Source organism: Giraffa tippelskirchi, chromosome 1 (genome assembly GCF_054371585.1).
Source record: "Giraffa tippelskirchi isolate mGirTip1 chromosome 1, T2T-mGirTip1v1.2.pri, whole genome shotgun sequence".
In the NCBI taxonomy this organism is placed as follows: domain Eukaryota; kingdom Metazoa; phylum Chordata; class Mammalia; order Artiodactyla; family Giraffidae; genus Giraffa; species Giraffa tippelskirchi.
This window is the reverse complement of record NC_137275.1, coordinates 197,630,450-197,651,604: the sequence shown is the minus strand read 5'-3', so window position 1 is coordinate 197,651,604 and position 21,155 is coordinate 197,630,450. Positions and strand designations below refer to the sequence as shown.

At 36.5% G+C, this 21,155-nt stretch overlaps 1 protein-coding gene and 1 long non-coding RNA gene across 15 annotated transcripts in view; both read right to left on the bottom strand.

Annotated features, from left to right (window-relative positions):
• Positions 1-21,155, bottom strand: part of AOPEP (aminopeptidase O (putative)) — a 406,505-nt gene that overhangs the window by 186,306 nt on the left and 199,044 nt on the right. The window lies entirely within an intron of this gene.
• Positions 5,984-9,915, bottom strand: LOC145518356 (uncharacterized). Its single transcript, XR_014062845.1, has 2 exons — positions 9,726-9,915; positions 5,984-7,071 (listed from the first exon to the last, which is right to left on the bottom strand). It is a non-coding gene; the product is annotated as an uncharacterized LOC145518356 (long non-coding RNA).

Here is a 21,155-nt window from a genome sequence, read left to right as displayed (position 1 = left end):
TTATTAGAAATTAAGACTCTTGGCCCCATCTTAGAACTGCCAAATCAGAATTTGCATTTTAACAAGATCCTCAGTTGATTCAAATGCATGTTAAAGTTTCAGAAGCATATGCACTGTAAGTAAAAGTAACTGAAGAGTCGAGTTTTTCTTTTGTTTTTCCTCTTGTGGATAGCAAAAGGTATGTAGGACACTGAGAAGCAGTGGAGAGTCCTAAGAACTCAAATTTAATCCCACATTCAGGAGACAAAGCTCACATTGAACATCAGGTGAACATCAACCATATGTAGAACACTGGGCCAAATGGATGGGGGCCAAGGATGAATAAATTCAGGGCCTGTCTTGACATTTAAAACATTCACTATTCCCTCAACATAATAAAGCTTATATGACAAGCCCAGAGCTAACATCAAACTCTATTGAAAACTTTTCCTCTAAGATCAGGAAAAAGACAAGGATACCCATTATTATCACTTTTATTCAACAAAGAATTGGAGTTCCTAGGTGAAGCAATTAGGCGAGAAAAAGAATTAAAAGTGATCTAATTAGAAAGGAAGGAGTAAAACTGTCATTATTTGCACATGATATTATGTTTAAAAAAATAAACCCTAAAGTGAAAGGGAAGTCACTCACTCATGTCCAACTCTTTTCGACCCCATGAACTGTAGCCTACCAGGCTCCTCGGTCCACAGGATTTTCCAGGCAAGAATACTGGAATGAGTTGCCATTTCCTTCTCCAGGGGATCTTCCCAACCTAGGGATTGAACCAGGGTCTCCCGCATTGTAGGCAGACGCTTTACCATCTGAGCTACCAGGGAAGCCCCCCACAAAACCCTAAAGACTCTGACAAACAAGAGTTAGAACTAATAAATGAATCAGTAAATTTTCAGGACACAAAATCAATATACAAAAAAACACTGCATTTCTATATACTAATAATGACTTATCAGGAAGAGAAATTAAGAAAGTAATCCCATTTATGACTGCACAAAAAATACATAGGAATAAATTTAATCTAGGAAATGAAAGATCTCTACATGGAAAACTATAAGACACGGATATTGAAAAAGACACAAATAAATGGAAAGATATTTCATGCTCATGGATTGGAAGAATTAATACTGTCAAAAGATTCACACTACCCAAAGTGATCTACAGATTCAGTGTAATCCCCACCAAAGTTCCAATGGCATTTTCCACAAAAATATAACAAACAATCCTAAAATTTTTATAAAAACACAAAAGACACTAGATAGCCAAAGCAATTTTGAGAGAAAGAACAAGACTGGAGGTATCATGTGTCCTAATTTCAACCTATGCCACAAAGCTATAGTAATCAAAACAGTATGGTACTGACATAAAAACAAACACATAGATCAATGGAAACAGAATAGAAACTCTGGCATATATGGTCAATTAATTTACAACAAAGGAACCAAGAATATACAATGGGGAAATGATGGTCTCTTTAATAAATGTTGTTAAGGAAACTGAACAGCTACATCCAAAAGAATAAAATTGGACCACTATCTTACATTGTACACAAAAGTTAACTCAAAATGGATTAAAGACTTGAATGAAAGATATGAAAGCATAAAACTCCTAGAAGAAAACATAGGCAGTAAGCTCTTTGACATCAGTCTCAGTGATGATTTTCTGGATTTGACACCAAGAGCAAAGACAACAAAAGGAAAAATAAAAAAGTGGAACTGTATCAAACTAAAAGCTTCTGCACAACAGAGGAATCATTTACAAAATGAAAGGAAACCTACTGAATAAGAAAACATATTTACAAATCATGTTTCTGATAAGGGGTTAATATCTAAAATATATAACATGCTCATACAATCCAATAGCAAAAAAAAAAAAAAAAAGATTAAAAAAATCTGATTGAAAATGGGTAGAGTATCTGATTAGACATTTTTCCAAGGAAGACATACAGATGGCCGACAAGTATAAGAAAAGGTGCTCAACATCACTAATCATCAGGGAAATGCAAATCAAAACCACAAGATATCACCTCACACCTGTCAGTATGGCTGTTATAAAGAAGACAAAAAATAACAAGTGTTGATGAGAATGTAGCAAAAAAAAAAAAAGAAAGAAAACAGTGTGCACTGTTAGAAGGAATGTAAATTTGTAATTTACATAAATTATGTAAATTGTGCATCTACTATGAAAAACATGTAGGTTCCTCAAAAATTCTAGCAATTCTACTTTTAGGTATTTATCCTAAGGAAATGAAAACACTAACTCAAAAAGATATCTGTATTCCCATGTTCACTTATGGCGTTATTTATAATAGCCAAGACACAGAAATAACTTAAGTGATAGATGGATGAAGAAAATGTGGTGTATATATATATGTACATCTGTATATATGCACATATATATGTACATCTGTTCTTTGTACATATGTACATATATATACACATACATGTGTATACATACACATACATGTGTACATATATATATATATATATACACACAATGGAATATTAGCCTTAAAAAGACAGAAATCCTGTCATTTACAACAACATGAATGGACCTTGAGGACATCATGCTAAGTGAAATTAAGTCAGACAAAGACAAATATTTTATGATCTCACTTATGTACAGTCTCTAAAAAAACCCTGAACTCACAGATACAGAGAACAAATTGGTCACCGCCAGAGGCAGGGGGTAGTAGGTAGGCAAAAATGGGTGAAGGGGATCAAAAGGTACAAACTTCCAGTTATAAAATACATAAGTCCTGGGGATGAAACATATAGCATGGTGACTAAAGTTCGTAATACTGTATTGTCTACTTGAAAGTTGCTGTGAACGTAAATCTTAAAAGTTCTCCACACAAGAAAAAAATGCATAACTATGTGTAGTGATAGACGTTAATTAGACTTACTACATTGATCATTTCACAATTTACTAAATTCACATATAGGTTCATTATGTTGTACACCTGAAACTAATATAATGTTGCATGTCAGTTACATCTCATTTTTAAAGATAAACATTGACCGCACTATAGTAGGGCTTCCCTGGTGGTTCAGATGGTAAAGAATCTTCTGGCAATGCAGGAGACCTGGGTTCGATCCCTGGGTTGGGAAGATCCCCTGGAGGAGAGCATGGCAACCCACTCCAGTATTCTTGCCTGGAGAATCTTCACGGACAGAGGAGCCTGGTAGGCTACAGTCTATGGGGTCGCAAAAAGTCAGACGCAACTGAGTGACTAAGCACAGCACACAGCGCTATAGTACATTGCCTAATATTAGATTATTAAATACTAAATTAATAATACTAGATTATTAAAATGCTACAATGAAAGAATGTATTGAGGGGCATGGGGCACAGAGGAGGCAATCAATTCTTTCGTGATCTGAGCAAATCTGAACTCTGTCCTTTGTCTCCCCCAGTAAAAGATGGAAGGTGCCACAAATATATCAACTCCACATAAGCCAGGGAAGATTATGAAATTTTGACTTCCTGTCTATTGACAGGGAGTACCACATTCCGTTAATACTTAATTGTTTTGATAATGACTCTCACCTAACCACTTACTGAAGTGATGTTTCATGTTATTTATCAACTGTGCATCCGTTAGAAATAGAATGGTAGCTATCTTCTGATATGAGGAAATATAGGAAAGGTCAGTTTTGCCAAAATCTGAGAGAAAGTGGGTTAATCAAAGCATGAAGTTTTTAGAGAAAAGACTTGAACAAGGTCTAAAAAATGGGACATCTGGAAAATGTCCCACTTCACTCATGAGTCAGATGTATCCTCACTGCAAAGAGTCGTGATTTGTTTCAAGTCAGTTCCTGGAACCTCAGACATCACCAGAATTCAAAGCTAAGAAGAAAAAAACATGTCTAAAGACAAATATAGATGGCATTTGAATTATCTACACTACCCCCTCTCCTCAATTGGGGGAAACCTTAAAGTTGACTAAGATACAGATATGCAGAGAAAACTGTTTCAAAGAGTTATTAGTACTGACTACTATTCCAGAGATGGTAACTTGTTTCCCATGATATTTTCTACGTGAGTACCATAGAACACTTTCCTAACACAATGGGAGGCAGGAGCAATAAGGAAGAAGAGGGTGAAAATGCAAGAGAATCTCCTGGGAGACAGGAAGCACAGGAAAGGCTCAGAGAAGGTGAGAAAAAGCGGGTCTGCACTCACCACCTGAGGGGTGAAGAACCACCAGCTCTCAATATCACATCATCAGGACCTGGGGATAATTTTGTTTTGGACCATGGGAATGTAATTTGAAGAACAATGTTTACGTTAGGTGTCTAAGGTGGTCGTCACAATCGCTTTGGTGGCATTGAAAGTTTACAGAGTGTAATGTTCAAAACAGAATTTGATAGCTAGAAGGGTCTTTTGCCACCAGCAATCATTTTATTTTACAGAGAAGAAAACTCGGCTCAAAAAGGGTAAGGGACTTGCTAAAGTCCCACAGCAAGCAAGCTGTTGGCAGCCAGTAGATAGCGTTGCCATCCATGTCCTAACTCCCCGTCAGTGCTCTTCATATTATGATAGTGGTTCCTAACCCAGGTTCCCCTGATCCCTTCAAATTCTCTAAATTCATGGGAATACGTGAATTATGTTCAGTATTTCAAAAAGTTCAACTGGATCTATGTATTTGCTGGAAAAAAAGGCGACACAGATTAACAGCATCACTGTTAAATGTATATTATGAATCCTTTCAGAAAATATTTCCAGGTATATAAGGCAAATGCATGATGGACACTGCATCTTGTTTCTTAACTTGATAACTACATCTTGGAGCTTTTCCCACATGTAGTTCCATCTCATTCCTTATAAAAATATTCACTGAATGGTGCGGCAGAATGCATCTGTCCTGGCCCTGCTAACGGACATAGGTGATATCTAGAGTTTTTTAAAAAATTATTTAGTTTTTTTATTGAAGTATATTTGATTTGGGCTTCCCAGGTGGCACTAGTGGTAGAGAACCTGCCTGCCAGTGATGGAGACGTAAGAGACGCAGGTTCAATCCCTGGGTCGGGAAGATCCTCTGGAAAAGGGCATGGCAACCCACTCCAGTATTCTTGTTTAGAGAATCCCATGGACAGGAACCTGGTAGGCTATAGTCCATAGAGTTGCACAGAGTCGGACACGGCTGAAGAGACTTGGCACGATGGACACATGTTTGATTTACCAAGCTGTGTTAGTTCTAGGGGGTTTTCCTGTTGGCTGAGATCGTAAAGAATCCGCCTGCAATGTGGGAGACCTAGGTTCGATCCCTGGGTTGGGAAGATCCCCTGAAGAAGGGAACGGCTACACGCTCCAGCATTCTGGCCTGGGTTTTAGGTGTACAACAAAGTGATTCAGTTTACATATATTTTTTCAGGTTATTTTCCCATATAAGTTACTACAAAATATTGAGTATAGTTTCCTGTGCTATACAGTAGGTTCTTGCTGTTTACCTATTTTATATACAATAATGTATACATTTTATTCCCAAATTCCTAATTTATCCCTCCTCCCCACCATTTTACTTTGGTAACTATAAATTGTTTTCTGTGTCTGTGAGTCTGTTTGTTTTGTAAATAATTTCATTTATGTTATTTTTAGATTCCACATATAGGTAGTACCATATGACATTTGTCTTTGTCTGGTTTTCTTGACACTTAGTATGATAATCTAGAGTTTTGTTTTTACCAACAGTGCTGAAGTGAACATTCTTGCCCATTTACACACCTATGCTTTGGTGAAATTCCCAGTGGTACAAGTGCTGAGTTAAAGAGAATATGCTTTTCAAACTCCGGTAAATATTGCCAAGTTGCTCTCAGAAAAGTTCTCCTCCCACAAAAGAATAAGTGAGAATGCTAAGTTCATTTGCCCACTTTTGGGTTATATTATATTTTCATTTTCGGGGGGGAGATTTTCAATTGTTAAAATACTTTATAAAATAAGGATTTTAGCTCCTTATTTGTCATGTGTTGTAAATATTTTCCCTCTTCTATTTGTTTTATTTTTCGGTCTTGTTTATGGAATTTCTTCAATAAAGAAGTTTAAAATTTTGATGTAAACATGTTTATTACTATTTCGTTTTATGGCTTGGGGTTTTATTGTCTGACTGTAAAAGGCTTCCCACATTTTAAAACCATAAATAAATTTACCCATGTTTGCTTACTACTATGGTTTGATTTTTTAAATATTCAACGTTTGATCTGGATTTCTGTGAAAGAAATATGATACACAGCTAAATGTCCAAATTGCTTATCAGCTATTTCAATAACATTTATTAATCAATCCAACTTTTACTCATTGATGTGAAATACTACCTTTATGAAAAAATCTTTAATGCATTTGAATCTATTTCTCTGTTCCATTCTGTCACAGTTCAAGTGTTTAGTTCCTTCTCAGTAAAAAATAATTCTAATATATTTTGTAACATTTATAACTGATATAACTAGAACCCTTTATTGATTTTAATTTTTTCCCATTTATTCTCATATGTCTGCTTTTTTGGATGACCTTTGGTATCTTTGTTTCTTTTCTTTCACTTTTCTAAAATATGTGTTCATATGTTTGTGATCTGGGAAATTTATTGAGGTCAGTCTATAAAACATATTTTACATTCACCTTTTGATTCTTTGTTTAAATAATTTTTTTACTTTAGAATAGTCTTAGATTTAGGGAAGAGTTGTGCAGATAGTATACCTCACATCCACTTTCCACTATTGTCAACGTTTTACGTTAATGTGATACATTTGTCAAAATGTACCATACTAGTAACATAATAAACCAATATTAATACAGCATTATAAAGTCCATAGTTTATTCAGATTTCCTTAGTTTCGACCTACTGTCCCTTTCCTGACCCAAGATCTTTTCCAGAACCACATTACATTTAGTCTTCATGTCTTAGCTTCCTCTTCGTTGTGACAGTTTCTCAAGACATTCCTTGTTTTTGATGAACTTGAAAGTTTTGAGGACTTTCACTAGTCAGGTATTTTACAGAACCTCTCCAACACCACAGTTCAAAAGCAGCAATTCTTTGGTGCTCAGCTTTCCTTATAGTCCAACTCTCACATCCATACATGACTACTGGAAAAACTATATCTTTGACTAGATGGACCTTTGTTGGCAAAGTAATGTCTCTGCTTTTTAATATGCTGTCTAGGTTGGTCATAGCTTTTCTCCCAAAGAGCAAGTGTCTTTTAATTCATGGTAACAGTCACCATCTGCAGTGATTTTGGAGCCCCCCAAAATAAAGTCTGCCACCGTTTCCACTGTTTCCCATCTATTTGCCATGAAGTGATGGGTCTGGATGCTATGATCTTAGTTTTCTGAATGTTGAGTTTTAAGCCAACTTTTTCACTCTCCTCTTTCATCAAGAGGCTCTTTAGTTCTTTCTTTGCTTTCTGCCATAAGGGTGGTGTCATCTGCATATCTAAGATTATTGATATTTCCCCTGGCAATCTTGATTCCAGCTTGTGCTTCATCCAGCTTGGCATTTCACATGATGTACTCTGCAGAGAAGTTAAATAAGCAGGGTGACAATATACAGCCTTGACATACTCCTTTCCCGATTTGGAACCAGTCCGTTGTTCATGTCCGGTTCTAACTGTTGCTTCTTGACCTGCATACAGATTTCTCAGGAGGCAAGTCAGGTGGTCTGGTATTCCCATCTCTTGAAGAATTTTCCACAGTTTGTTGTGATCCACACAAAGGGTTTGGCGTAGACAATAAAGAAGAAGTAGGTGTTTTTCTGGAACTCTCTTGCTTTTTTGATGATCCAAGGGATGTTGGCAATTTGATCCCTGGTTCTTCTGCCTTTTCTAAATTCAGCTTGAACATCTGAAAGTTTACGGTTCACGTACTGTTGAAGCCTTGCTTGGAAAATTTTGAGTATTACTTTGCTAGCGTGTGATGAGATGAGTGCAATTGTGTGGTAATTTGAACATTCTTTGGCATTGCCTTTCTTTGGCATTGGAATGAAAAGTGACCTTTTCCAGCCCATTTATTTACTTATTCAATCACTTATTGATACCAGTATAAACTCTAATCTAACATGGCATTAGTTTATTGCTCAAATGGTTCCAGGTTTGGTCACTGGAAACTCTTTCAGTTGGCTTGTGCATCCCTTTGATGTATTCACATCATCGTCAGGGGGTTTTGTTGTTTTTAGGACTTAACTTTCTGGCATTGTGGTTATCTTACGCTTGCATTGTATATTCCTGCCCTGGTACTAGAGTCAGCCATTTCCCCGAGGAATTCAGATTCCTTTTATTGGAAAACAGAGGGGTTCCTATGTAGCTCAGTGGTAAAGAATCGGCCTGCTAATGGAGGAGATGCAGGAAACCCTGGCTTGGGAAGATACCCTGCAGGAGGAAATGGCAGCCCATTCCAGAATTCTTGCCCCCAAAATCCTATGAACAGAGGGGTCTGGTGGGCTACAGTTTATGGGGTGCAAAAAGTCAGACACAACTGAGCAACTGAGCATGCACATGCATTAGAAACTAAGATCTTGATACCAGGTGTTACCTTTGCTGCTGGGGTTTCTTTGCTTTCAGGTCCTCTGAGTAGACAGAACATATGTGCTAATATATATACTAACCCTTGTATGAAGTGAAATGAAAGATGCTCAGTCGTGTCCGACTCTTTGTGACCCCATGGACTATACAGCCCATAGAATTCTCCGGGCCAGAATACTGGAGTGAGTAGCCTTTTCCTTCTCCAGGGGATTTTCCCAACCCAGGGATCGAACCCAGGTCTCCCGCATTGCAGGCGGATTCTTTACCAGCTGAGCCACAAGGGAAGCCCAAGAATACTGGAGTGGGTAGCCTATCCCTTCTCCAGGGGGTCTTCCCAATCTAGGAATTGAACTAGGGTCTCCTGCATTGCAGGCAGATTCTTTACCAACTGAGCTATGAGGGAAGGCCCTCATACATACACATCTTTATGCTGTTGTTCAGTCACTGTCTCTATACATATTTTTATATGCATCTGTATCTATATTATTTAGTATCACTTTAAGTCACCCTTCTCCCGTTAATTCTACCTATTTCCTACTGATATTTTAATTGGCATCACATTGAATTCACAGAATATTTGAGGTTTTTCATTTTTGTAAGAGCTTAATGTAAAATAAGTAATGGGAATATTTTTATAAGCCTATCATCTTTCTTCCCTTATAATTCTCAAGAAAGTGTAGGTTTTTCTTCCTGTTTCTATACATATTTATTAGTTTTAGCCCAAGAAATATTTTTTTCTGTGATTTTCTAAATGGGAGCTCTTCTTCTACTATCCTTTTTTACTATTCATAAAATCATCATCATTGTTCAGTCGCTCAGTCATGTCTGACTCTTTGCAACTCCATGGACTGCAGCACATCAGGCTTCCCTGTCCTTCACCATATCCTGGAGCTTACTCAAACCCATGGGCATCAAGCTAGTGATGCCATCCAACCGTCTCATCCTCTGTCATCCCCTTCTCCTGCCTTCAATCTTTCCCAGCATCAAGGTCTTTTCTAATGAGTCAGCTCTTCGCATCAGATGGCCAAAGTATTGGAGTTTCAGCTTCAGCATCAGTCCTTCCAATGGATATTCAGGTTTGACTTCCTTTAGGATTGACTGGTTGGATCTCCTTGCAGTCCAGGGGACTTTCAAGAGTCTTCACCAACACCACAGTTCAAAAGCATCAATTCTTTGGCACTCAGCCTTCTTTATGGTCCAAATCTCACATCCATAAATGACTACTAGAAAAACCATAGCTGACTATACAGACCTTTGTTGGCAAAGTAATCTCTGCTTCTTAATACGCTGTCTACATTTGTCATAGCTTTTCGTCCAAGGAGCAAGCATCTTTTAATTTCATGGCTACAGTCACCATCTGCAGTAATTTTGGAGCCCCCCAAAATAAAGTCTGTCACTGTTTTCATTGTTCCCCCATCTATTTGCCATGAAGTCATGGGACTATATGGCATGATGTTAGTTTTTTAAATGTTGAGTTTTAAGCCAGCTTTTCACTCTTTTTTCACCTTCATCAAGAGGCTCTAAAATAGAAAATTTATTATTTTTAAAGAAATTTATTTTGCAACCATCCATCTTGTTGGATTCTCCTATTGTTTCTGTTTTCTATACAATTGATTGTCTTGGGTTTCTGATGTATCTTTTGCCACTAATGATAACTTTGCTTCCTCTTTTTAATAATTGTATCTTTTATTCTTTGCCTTCTCTATTTGTACTGTCTAGAACAGAGATGGGCAAACTTTTTCTATAAAGGCCAAGACAGTAAATATTATTAACTTATTCACAAACAGCCTCTGCCAAAACTAGTCAATTCTGCAACTGCAGCATGAAAGCAGACATAGACAGTATGTAAGTAAATGGGCAGTTCTGTGTTCCATACAATTTTATTTACAAAAACAGGCATTTGGCCCACAGTAGTTTACTGACCACTGGTCTAGAATCCAAATTATGTTACATAAAAATGATGACGGTGAGTACCTTCTCTTGTTTTAATCTTCACTTTAAACACAATGTTCTTGTGTTTCACTATTAAATATAATACTGGCTTTCAATTACAAATATACACACATACACCTAGTTTAAACAATGTTAAAGAAATATTCATCTTGTTCTATTTTCTCTAAAAGTACTTGTTAGGAATATTATTGAATTATGTTAACTGCCTTTTTTTTTTCTTTTCAACAACTATTGAGCTTTGACATCTTTGACCTATATTAAGCTATGTTAATACATTTTTAAAGATGGAACCATTCTTATACTTTTGATATAAAATTCACTTGGTTTGGGTTTATTATGCTTTTGATGTGTTATATATTACTGAATTATTTTTAATAATCTTTGTATGATTTTTATATTGATATCACAAATAAGAGTAGTTTGTAGTATGTTATTACTCTAATTCATCAGGTTGTGGTATAAGTAGTTTGTTGGCTTCATAAATATAACCTGAAAACCTTACCTTCTATGAAACTATTTTTATGGTTAGGATTTGCCTGTTTACTGAAGTGTTGAACAAATTGACCTATAAAACCTCCTGGGCCTGGTGTTTTTCCAGGGAAAACACTTCAATAACCTTTTCAATTTCTTCCATGGGTATTGTTTATTTGGTTGTTTAGTAATAGTTCTTCTGGTATTAATTTTCAGTGATTCACATGTTCTTAGAAAATCATTTATTTCACCCAGCTTGTCAAAACTATTTGCTGAGAAGTTCACAAAGGACTATTTATGATTCTTTTAATTTCCTCTGCATCTGTTGTTTGCCATTTTTCGTTTCTAATCTTCTGTATTAGCAAGTTCTTCCCTCTCCCCTCTTAATTAAGCTAGCCCATAGTTATCTCTGTTCTACTGGCTTTGGCAAAACATCAAATTTGGATTATGAATTCTGGCTTTCTTTTTCATGTTTTCTAATTACCTCATGTTTGCTTTGATCTCTATTTCTTCTGTGTTCCTTAGGTTGATTTCATTGTTGTTTTCTAACCTCTTAAGAAGTGATGTTGGTCTATGAATTTTTCATTAAAAACAATTTTATGTCACCATATAGATTGAACTATATGGTGTTTTCATTTATGTTTTGTTTAGATATGTTGCAGTTTAGGTTTAATTTCTTCTTTGATGCAAAGGTTAAGAGAGAAGAGTTTTATTTTAGGAGGTATTTCTCTCTTAGTATTTCTTAACTTTATTATTTTATTGCATTGGGATCAGACAGCCTTATTTCCACTTTTGAGGAACAGAATGACATTTTTAGTAAGTCTTCAGATATGATTAATTTCTATAAATGTTCTATGAAAGGTATTTTTAAAAGCAATTACCCACTTTACATTTTTCTTTCCAAGAACCATACAAAGTCGTTTCTGCATTATTGTTTTCTTAAGAGCAACAGACCTATGCTACTCATGTTTGTATCTCTAATAGCTGGTACTGCGCTTGGTACATAATTACTATTCAGTAAATGACTGATGAATGAATGAACAAATGCTGCCTATTCAGTGAGTTTATTTTTCTGAGGATAACTCTGGACAGTCTCTCCTCCCACCAGCACAAGACTGATTGGCTACTAAGCCATTCATTTCATAGGCTCTATGGTAAAATGATCAATGAAAAAGTTAAAACAGGATTTGATATATAGGTTGTTAAAATCCTGGTTTATACTCTCATATGTTCATTTTATATTCTTTTTTTTTTCAAGGTTGAAGGTCCTACTCATCCATGAAATCAGGCTGAGTTCATTGACTTTCTCCTTACTATACTATTGCGACCGTCATTGACTAGACTCATTTTAGCATGTGATCTAAACGGCCTCGCACTCTTATCCTGCCGTTTTAGTCATCTTCTGTCTTCTTGGTAAAACTATAAACTCCTTGAGAATATTATTCCTTTCTATCCTACAATATACTCAGAAGACTGCCCAAATAAATGCCATTGTATCAACAACAACAATAATAAAAAAGAAACGAATACCTTGGTTGACATTCTACCACATCAAGGTCTTGTGACCTTAGCTATGTCATTTCACTTCTGAGCCACAGTTTTCTATAAGGGCACACTAAGCCCACTCAGAGCTTAAGAAATGCAATAGGCTTTGTCATATATCTGATTCTACAAAGAAAGAGAGGCAACCACATTAAGAAAGTGGCATAAAATATATGTCCAGCTGGCCAAGTGACAATAGCACTACTGTCCTACACAGAAGTAGCAACTGCCCTGCTCCATGGCTTCTTTTCCCTCCTGCCCCTCAAATCCACAACCAACTCCTTCCCCTGACATTCCTACAAACGGCTCTGCCATCACCCTCAGAGTCATTTTTGGTCCCATCCTCTCCTGAACTCCAACATTCAATCAGTTGTCAAATCATCTAAAATCTACCTATCCATAATCTGGAATCCATTCTTTCTTTTCTGTTCCTATTGTTACCCCCTTGCTGAGGCTTTTTCCACCCCTTCAGGACCATTCTAACTGCCTCATAACTAACCAGTTTTTATATGATCCAGTCTATTCTATACAATGTTGTTTGTTTAGTCACTCCGTCGTGTCTGACTCTTTTGAGACCCCATGAACTGTAGCCCACAAGGCTTCTCTGTCCATGGGATTTCCCAGGCAAGAATACTGGAGTGGGTTGCCTTTTCCTTCTCCAAGGTACTTTCTCGGCACAGAGATTAAACCCAAGTCCCCTAAATTGGCAGGCGGATTCTTTACCACTGAGCCACCAGGGAAGCCCATCCTATACAACACAGTCAGATTAATCTTCTTATAGTACAGTTTGATATTACAAGATTGATTAACTGCCTATCATGTCTCTGTGTTGGCTTAATTAACCAATCAACCAATCAACCAATCAATCATGTTTCTCCATGTCCTCACCAAACAATTTGATATAGGACTCATTCATTAGAAACAGCAGCAGAATTGCCTTCAGAGCTGCTGTGGAGTGAAAATGGATTCATTTTTCACCTCTGAAATATACCACCAGTATCCTTGGGCAAATTAGTTAACTATTCACAGTTTCTTCAAAGGGAAAAAAGAGGGGAGAGGGAAAAAAGGACAAGAATAATAATGGTTTACACTTCATAAATACTTATTACATGCCAGGCACTGTGCTCAGTGATTTATATGTATTAAGCCATGCTGATCTTCAGCCACTCCTCTTGGGTAGATATTACCTTGATCCTTACTTTTGAGATGAGAAAACTAAGGCTCAGTTCAGTTCAGTTCAGTTCAGTCGCTCAGTCGTGTCCAACTCTTTGCGACCCCATGAACCGCAGCATGCCAGGCCTCCCTGTCCATCACTAATTCCTGGAGTCCACCCAAACCCACGTCCATCGAGTTGGTGATGCCATCCAACCATCTCATCCTCTGTCGTTCCCTTCTCCTCCTGCCCTCAATCTTTCCCAGCATCAAGGTCTTTTTAAATGAGTCAGCTCTTCACATGAGGTGGCCAAAGTATTGGAGTTTCAGCTTCAACATCAGTCGTTCCAATGAACACCCAGGACTGATCTCCTTTAGGACAGACTCAGAGAGGTTAAATATCTTGCTCATTGGTAGCACTGCTAGTAAGTAGTGTAGCTGAGGCCTGGAACCCAGATGTCTCTGACACTGGAGATACTTGGTGAGGGTTTTTTTTTTTAATTGAATTAAAATTTACATGCAACAGAATGAACAGAACTTTAGGGGTTTTGACAGCTGAATAAACACAAATAGCCACCACTGATATCAAGAGATAGAACATTTCCATTACCCAGAAAATTCCTTCATGCCTTATTTCCGTCGATTTCCATCCTCGCCCCAAAGATGACTACTTTTTGGAGTTCTAAAAGACATATTCCTTTCGCATATTCTTGAATTTCATCTGAATGGAGTCATGTAGTATGTATTCTTTTGTACCTGGCTTCTTTTACTGAACACAATGTTTTTGACATCCATGTTGCTGTGTCATAAAGTAGTTTACCCCTTTTTATTGCTGGGTAGTATTTCATTATACTAATATGCTACAATTCATTTATTCTCCTGTTAGGAGGCACTTGGGTTGCTTCCAATTTGAGACTATTAAGAATTAGACTGCTCTAAATACTTTTGTACAAGACTTTTTGTGGATAATTTCTTTCAGATAAATTCTTCAGAGTGAGATTGCTAGGTCACATGGTGGGTGTATTTTTAACCTTATAAGAAACTACAAAAAAGTTTTTCAAAGTGGCTGTACCATTTTACACTTACACCAGCAACAGAGGACAGCTCCAGATGCTCCATACACTTGTTAATATTTGGTAAAACAAAATGTTTTATTTTAGTCAATCTTAACTATCAGACATTCTTGTACATATATAAGTGATATCTCAGAAGGTTTGAATATTTGCTTTCTCCTGATAACTGGTGATTTTGTATACTTTTTCTTGTGCTATTGACCATTTGTAAATCGATTTGGTATGTGTATGAGATGACTATTCATGCCTTTTACCATATTTTAGGTTGGTTTATTTGTCTTCTTTATATATTTGAAACATAAACCCTTTATAATGTGAATATTTCGTCTCCGGCTATGGCTAACCTAATTTTCAAAACTTTCAAATTTATTAATTTTATAATTTATGGTTACTGCTTTTTATGTGCTAAGAAATCCAAGTGTTCTCAAAGTCTTGAAAATATTTTTATATTTTCTTCTAGAAGAGTTACAGGGAATTCCCTGGTGATTCAATCGTTAGGATTCAGTGCTTTCCCTGCCAGGGCACAGGTTCAATAGCTGGTCAGGGATCTGAGATCCCACAAGCTGCATGGCATAACCAAAAAAAAAGAATTAGAAGAGCTACAGTTCTAGTTTTCACATCTATGTCTATGATTCATCTCAAATTAATTTTTGCTTATGAAGTAAGGTGGGGATTGAGGTTCATTTGCTTTCATAGTGATTCATAGGTTTATCAGCTCCATTCCCTCCACTGATTTCCCTTGACATCCTTGTGAAAAACCAATTGACCATGAATGTATGTGTCAATTTCTAGATACCATATTCTGCTGTAGTGATTTTTTCCACTCTGCATTCAGCTTCCATTATTTCTGAGGTCGCCTGCCATCATTTCTAATTTTGTTCCTCTGAATGTAATGTGAATTTTTAATTTGGCTGCACTTAAAATTTTCTATTTATCATTGATATTTAGCATTTGACATGATATTCTTAGGTGTCATTTTGTTTTAAATGTGTTATCCTGCTTGGGGCTTGTTGAGCATGTTAGATTTGTGAGTTGATTTCTTTGATAAACTTTGTAAAATTCTTGGCCATTATCTCTTCAAATATTTTGTTTCTGCATTCTCTCTCATTTCTTTCCGGGACCACAACTACTTGTGTATCAGAACATCTGATAACATGTTATAGTTCTAAGATGCTCTGTTCAGTTTTTTCAACTTTTTTTTCCTCTTCATTTTATTTTTCAGATAAATGTGCTTCACTTTATTTCAGATAAAAATTCAACTGGTTTGTCTTTAAGTTCACTGATCCCTTCTTTGCATCTACTCTGTTCTTTATCTCATTATATAAATGTGTCATTTAATAGTTTTTCTTTTTTTGACTTTCTATGCAATTCTTTCTGAGTTTCCTTTTTTCCTCCTGATACTCCCCATTAATTGTCTACCATTTCTGTCAGATCCTTTAACATATTTATCATAGTTTAAAGTTCTTGTCTGCTAATTCCAACATCTGGGTTTTCAGTACTCTGTTCCTTAGTTATTAATTCTTTTCTTGATTTTAGGTTACATGTTCCTATTTCTTCACCTTTCTTTCTTTCATTTTCATTTTACTGTATACTCAGCTGTGGGTAAAAGAAAAGACTAAAGTAGATAATATTTACTCCATGAAAGGGCTTCCCCAGTGGCTCAGATGGTAAAGAATCTGCCTGCAATGTGGGAGACCCCAGGTTCAACCCCTAGGTCAGGAAGATCCCCTGGAGAAGGGAATGGCAACCAACTCCAGTATTCTTGCCTGGAGAATTCCATGGACAGATGAGCCTGGTAGGCTACAGTACATGGGGTTGCAAAGAGTCAGATATGACTGAGTGACTAACACTTTCACTTTCATAAACTACAGGGCACCCAAGTCACTTTCACTTTCACCCCATGAAAAGGTATGCTCTTTCCTTTGTCAAGCCAAGTCAGTATACCTCTAGCCAAACGCTGGCTTGTTTTTATTGCAGTTTTGGTTCAATCAGTTAACCACTGGCTTCAAAAAGTTTTGAGGTTGGGGTCATTAATTTTCCTTCAGAATAGCAATTCCAGGAAGAATCAGATACAGGAATTATTTCACAAGGTTTTTAAAGGTTCTCTAAAAAATGCTTAAACAAGCAATTAAAAATTATCTTGAAATAAATAAGAAAATAGAAAAATTGAGTAAAGAAAAAGAAGTTATAAAAAAGAACCAAATGGAAATTATAAAGCCGAAAAATACAGTCACTGAAGTAGAAACTCACTGGATGGACTTGGTAAAGAGAGTAGAGATCATGGAGAAGAGAATAAGTCAACTTGATGGCAGACCAATAAACTTGATTCTGTTTGGACAACAGCAAGAAAATAGATTGGAAAAAATAAGCAGAGCTTCAGGGTGCTGTGAGAAAATAACAGAAGGTCTAACACTTGGATCATCAAAATCTTAGAAAGAGAAGAGGGAGAATCTGGAACAGAAAAGGTATTCAAAGAAATAATGACTGAAAACTCCTCAAATCTGGCAAATTTGAAACCTATAGTTTCAAGAAGTTGAGCAAATCCCATATAGGAAAAACCCAAAGAAATCTACACCAAGACCTAGCACAGTTAAACTTCTGAAAATCAGAGAAAAAGAAAAAAATTTGAAAACTATTAGAAAGAAATGTCACATTATCCATAAAGGAATATCCATTCAAATGACAGTGGTTTTTCATCTTAAAATATGGAGGCCAAAAGTGGAACAATATTTTTCAAGTATTGAAAGAGATATCAACTCTGAATGTGATATATAGTGAAACTCTCTTTCAGAAGTAAAGAGAATACATTCTCAGGTAAAGGAAAAGTAAGAGAATTTATTACTAGCAGATCTACTCTTAAAGGATGGCTAAAAGAAGTTCCTGTAACAAAAAGAAATGATAAGAGAAGAAGATTGGAACATTCACAAAGACAAGAAGAACAAAATGAATAAAAATAAAAGCAAATATAATGGACTATTCTTCACCTCACAAGTTTCTTTAATCATATTTTATGATTGGAACAAAAGTTATATCACTATGTAATGTGGTACTCAAGGTATGTAGATGGAATATTTAAGATAAAATATATTTTAAAACTGGGAAGGGTAAAGTGATCTAAAACATAAGATTTCTACGCTTTAGTTGAAAGAGAAAAATGTCAACTACAATAGGCTGTGATAACTTATATATGTAAATGTTATCACCTAGAGAAACTACTATGAAAACTATAAAAAATGATATACTCAAAAATGTAAATAATCAAAATGGAAGGAAGGAACAGAAAAATGACAAACACAGAAGAATAAACATAAAATAATAAAATGTTAGATTTAAGCCCTGATATGTCAGTACTTATATTAGCTGCAAATGGTCTAAATATGCCAATTAAAAGACAAAATCCAACCCAACTACAAAAGCAACTGTCTACAAAAACTCACTTCAAGCATAGCATTGGTAGGTTGAAAGTATTAACAAAATAGTAGAAAAAAGATATATCATGTAAACATGAATTCAAAGAGCAGAGGTGACCATATTAACATCAAATAAAGTAGACTTCAAAGTATAAGAGACAAATAGTATTAATTTACTAAGAAGATATAGCCATCCTAAATGTGTATGCATCACACAACACATCTTAAAATTAAAAGTACTGTGTGTGTGCCTAATTGTTCAGTCATGTCTGACTCTCAGAAGAACTATACACAAAAGATCTTCATGACCCAGATAACTACAATGGTGTGGTCACTCACCTAGAGCCAGACACCCTGGAATGCAAAGTCAAGTAGCCCTTAGGAAGCATAACTACGAACAAAGCTAGTGTAGGTGATGGAATTCCAGTTGAGCTATTTCAGATCCTAAAAGATGATGCTGTTAAAGTGCTGCACTCAATATGCCAGCAAATTTGGAAAAGGCAGCAGTGGCCACAGGACTGGAAAAGGTCAGTTTTCATTCCAATGCCAAAGAAAGGCAATGCCAAAGAATGTTCAAACTAACACACAATTGCACTCATCTCATCACACGCTAGCAAAGTAATGCTCAAAATTTTCGAAGCAAGGCTTCAGCAGTACGTGAATCGTGAACTTTCAGATATTCAAGATGGATTTAGAAAAGGCAGAGGAACCAGAGATCAAATTGCCAACATCCATCAGATCATCAAAAAAGCAAGAGAGTTCCAGAAAAACACCTACTTCTTCTTTATTGACTATGCCAAAGACTTTGTGTGGATCACAACAAAATGTGGAAAATTCTTCAAGAGATGGGAATACCAGACCACCTGACCTGACTCCTGAGAAATCTGTATGCAGGTCAAGAAGCAACAGTTAGAACCAGACATGGAACAATGGACTGGTTCCAAATCGGGAAAGGAGTATGTCAAGGCTGTATATTGTCACCCTGCTTATTTAAGTTCCATGCAGAGTACATAATGTGAAATGCCAGGCTGGATGAAGCACAAGCTGGAATCAAGATTGCAGGGAGAAATATCAATAATCTTAGATATGCAGATGACACTACCTTTATGGCAGAAAGCGAAGAAAGAACTAAAGAGCCTCTTGATGAAAGAGGTGAGTGAAAAAGTTGGCTTAAAATTCAACATTCAGAAAACTAAGATCATGGCATCCAGTCCCATCACCTCATGGCAAATAGATGGGGAAACTGTAGAAACAGTGTCAGATTTTATTTTTTTGGGCTCCAAAATCACTGCAGATGGTGACTGCAGCCATGAAATAAAAGATGCTTACTCCTTGGAAGGAAAGTTATGACCAACCTAGATAGCATATTAAAAAGCAGAGACATTACTTTGCCAACAAAGGTCCGTCTAGTCAAAGATACGGTTTTTCCAGTAGTCAGGTATGGATGTGAGAGTTGGACTATAAAGAAAGCTGAGCACCAAAGAAATGATGTTCTTGAATTGTGGTGTTGGAGAAGACTCTTGAGAGTCCCTTAGACTGCAAGGAGATCCAACCAGTCCATCCTAAAGGAAATGAGTCCTGAATATTCATTGGAAGGACTGATGCTGAAGCTGAAACTCCAATACTTTGTCCACCTAATGCTAAGAACTGACTCATTCGAAAAGACCCTGATGCTGGGAAAGATTGAAGGTGGGAGACTGAAGATTGAAGAGGACAACAGAGGATGAGATGGTTGAATGGCATCACCGACTCAAAGGACATGAGTTTGAGTAAGCTCCAGGAATTGATAATGGACAGGGAAGCCTGGCATGCTGCAGTCCATGGGGTCGCAAACAGTTGGACATGACTGAGCGACTGAACTGAACTGAACAAAATAGAAAAGAGACATGCACAGACATTTCATTGGAGAGGATATGCAGATGGCAAATAAGCACACGAAACGATATCATTAAGCGTTAGAGGAATGCAAATTAAAATCACAATGCAATATCACTACATACCTATCCAATTGGCTAAAATAGAAAAGTGATGACACTAAATGCTGGAGACAATGTGGGAAACCTAGATCACTTATATATTGCTGGCAAGACTGTAAAATGGTACAGCCTCTCTGGGAAATATTGGGTTGGCCAAGAAGTTCATACATTTGGGTTTTGCCATAACACTGTATGGAAAAATCCAAACAAATTTTTTGGCCAACCGAAAATCCCATGGACAGAGGAGCCTGGTAGGCTACAGTCCATGGTGTCACAAAGAGTCGGACACAACTGAGCTACTTTACTTTTTTTTTAAAACTAAGAATGGACTTACCATTTGATTCAGCCATAGCCTTATACATTTATCTAGAGAAATGAAGATTTATTTTCATACAGAAACTTGACATGAATGTTCACAAAAGCTTTATTTGTAATAGCCAAATAGTAGACACTATCCAAATGTCCTTCAGTGGGGACTGTTTAAATAAACTGTGATACATCCAAACCATGGAATTCTACTCAGTCATAAAAAGGAATAAATTAATGATACACACAACAACTTGGATAAAACCAAAGGAAATTATACTGAGAATAAAAAGTTAATTGAAAAACGTTACATGTTGTATAATACAATTTATATAGTTTTGTGAAATTACATAAATATAGAAAAAGAGAACAGATTAGTGGTTGCCAGAGGTTAAGGATGGGGGAAATGGTAGATATAGCTGAAAAGGTGTAGTATGGGGGAGACTTGTGCTGATATTACACTTAAATATCTTGACTGTGGTGGTGGTTACATGTAGTGTACTGTGATAAATACATGATAAAATTGTATACAGCTATACACACACATACAGAGAGAGAGAGAGAAATGTATGCATGTATAACTGATGAAATCTGAATAAACCCTGTGGATTTTATCAATGTCATTTTCCTGGTTTTGACATCATACTATAGTTAAGCAAGATATTAACACTGGGGGAGGCTGGGTGATGGGTAAATGGGACCTCCCTGTACATTTCTTTGCAACTTCCTGGACTCTGTAATTGCTTTGAAATACAAAGTAAACAGGCACAT